Source organism: Ornithodoros turicata, unplaced genomic scaffold (assembly GCF_037126465.1).
Source record: "Ornithodoros turicata isolate Travis unplaced genomic scaffold, ASM3712646v1 ctg00000885.1, whole genome shotgun sequence".
NCBI lineage: Eukaryota > Metazoa > Arthropoda > Arachnida > Ixodida > Argasidae > Ornithodoros > Ornithodoros turicata.
In genome coordinates this window covers 198,461-201,347 of record NW_026999410.1, presented here as the reverse complement: position 1 = coordinate 201,347, position 2,887 = coordinate 198,461, and positions in this window count along the sequence as shown.

Genomic DNA, 2,887 nt, shown 5'->3' with positions numbered 1-2,887 from the left:
GTCTCGTCCTGCCCGCAGTAAGGGCACGCTGGCGATGGATGGGTACCCGCGCGGTGAAGGTAAAAGTTTAGAGGCAAGGCGTGGCATCGAAGGCGCGTCAGCAGGACTTCAACACGGCGCGAAGGGCAGCGGTCAGTCTTCCACGCGAAGGAAAGGTGATCGTAATGGGGGTCAGGCGAGCGGCGTCCAGACAGCTCCAGCAGCCTCCTTTATCTGGCCCGAGTTGCTGCGGGCAATGGAGGCAACAGGTCGCTGAATGGCCCACCGTGGGATGCCTTGGCCAGGTTATCAGCCAACTCGTTGATAGAGAGGCCACGATGTCCTGGGATCCACGTCAAGACGACGTCCGTGATATGACTCTGAGTAAGGGACAGGAAGGTCTTCCAGGCGTCAGCAGAGGGGTCCGACAGAGCTGCGATGACAGACAGAGAGTCTGACAGGAGCAGAACCTTGCAGAATTGAGGAGGGACCATGCGGAGAGCCAGTATCATGGCGAGGAGCTCGCTCTCAAATACTGGAGTGAAGTCCGGGAGACGGATCGGGAAATGCGCATCCAGCTGCGGGAAGACAATTCCAGCACCGGCCAGCCCGGCGGACACGGAAGCATCTGCGGCAACAACCAGGTGAGAGTGAAACCGGCTGACGTGGTCCGTGAGGAGGGCCTCGAGCCTGGCCGGAGTAGCTAGGACACGTCAAGGGTGGAAAGCTTCGGCGATCAGCAGAGACAGGTCGCTGAGCGTGCAGGTGGGTGGGGCCAGATCAGACAACGATATCTTCAGGGGTGCCAAAAGAGGGTCGACGAATACAAGTTGGGGGTGGGGGGTTGGACCTGCGCCACCGCCGAGAGACCCACCGAGTCACGTTCCTGAGGGACTCATTGTGTCTTCCAGTGGGCTCTGGCAGAAGGCAGAGGGAAAGGAAGCAGTTCACTGACAGCAGGCGAAACCGGGTCTTGAGGGGAAGGATAGGAGCTTCGGCATAAAGCGCCTGGTTGGCTGCATACTTAGGGAGACCCATGCATAGGCGCAAGGCTTTGCTCTCGATAACAAGGAGCCTGTTCAGGCGATAGTCCGTGAGGCGGGAGAACAGAACGCACCCAAACCCCAGAATGGGCCGCACATAACACTTGTAGGGGAATAGTAAGGCGGTCCTCCGCATACCAATGCGGGGCTGGAGCAGCGAAGGAGGATGCCAGTTGCCTTTGTAGCTTTTTGGCTCACTACCTCAATGTGATGGTCCCAGTAGAGCTTCTCGTCGTACCAGACACCCAAATACTTCAGCAGGTTTGTCTGCGGGATAGGCTCCCCACCAATTTTCAGGTCGATCGTTAGGACCCCCGCATGTTGGCTGTTGGGTTGGAATAAGATCACTGCGGATTTCTGGGCCTTCAAGGTAAGGTAAGCGGAGCGCATCCAGGCGGATAGAGCAGAGAGGTATGCTTGGAGCACCTCGTACAGCGCATGGAGAGAGGTGGAAGAGGCGAAGAAGGCAATATCATCCGCATAAGTCGTGGTAAGAATGTCAGGCTTCAGAGACAGGGAGCTCATCAAGATGTTAAACAACAAAGGGGACACGACAGACCCCTGAGGGAGACCCATGAGCTGGGTGTGCGACGAAGATGTAAAACGGTCATCGTAAAACGGTCACCAGGCCCCGAAGATGACATGCAGTGGGATGTTGAGGGCAGCCATGCGCTGAAGGAGGATGCAGTGCTCCACGGTGCCGTAAGCCTTGCCAATATCTAGGGCAACCAGAGCGGACAGTTCCCCGTTCTCACGCGCAAGGCAAATCTGGCTTTCAAGGTTCGCGTGGGCCATCCAAATTGAACAGCGGGGGCGAAACCCCATCTGGCTGTCGTTAGGAGCAGAAGTATTCTCCAAGAGTGAGAAAAGACGGCGCTGCAGAAGGCGCTCGATGGTCTTGCAGATTACGGAGGTCAGGGTAGTTGGACGGATGTTGTCCATGACCAGGCCCCTCGAAGGAATTTTCTTAACGACGACCACCTTGGCCACCTTCTAGTCGTCTGGGAGCCATGACTGCTCGAGCGACACGTTCACAATGTTGAGAAGCTCGCGAGGATGGGAAGCCCACAGGGACCGCAGCATCCTGCCTGTAATGCCGTCCGGACCGGTACGGCAGAGTTCGGAAGAGCACGCACAACTGAGACGAGTTCCTCTGCGGTAACGGCGCAGAAGCCGGACGTCGGTTCGTCGGCCAGCGCTTGGACACGTGAAACAGAGCTGTGGAAGCGCAGCGCAAGACCTCTGGCTATATCTTCTAGCCGGGTTCTGGCAATGTCATCAGGCACAACGGAGGAATCGCACGGGGGTTCGCAGGACAGCGATCGCCGGAGGTGTGTAATATGCTGGTGGAGGGCCTTCCGATGCTTCGGGTTGGAAAGAAATAAGTTGCGCTCGTTGTAGAAAGACTGCTTTGCAGCGGAGATGGTGCGCTTAAAGACAGCTTTGAGAAACTGGTAATTATTACAGTTCACGTAGGAAGTGTTTGCAAGCACCTATTTCTAAGCAGCCTTGCGACGATGGTAGGCCCTTGTACAAGCCTCGTTCCTCCACGGGGCGCAGTTTGATGATGATGATGATGATGATTCGGAGTTTAATGGCGCAAGGGCAGCTTAGGCCATAATGCGCCAAGACACATGTTGAGCATGTACTTAGACTAAAATTATAATGATTATATTAAAACCAGACAGAAATCAAAAAGGCACAGTGAAAGAAATGGGATGGATTACAGATTATGCAGTTGACCGATGTCCTTTAAAAACTTGAAAACACGTACGATGGGTAAGAGAGGTTCATCCCCCAGCAAAAGACAGGGATGAATTGGCAAATGAAAGCGGTAAAATTCAGAAAAATAACGATGACGCTCT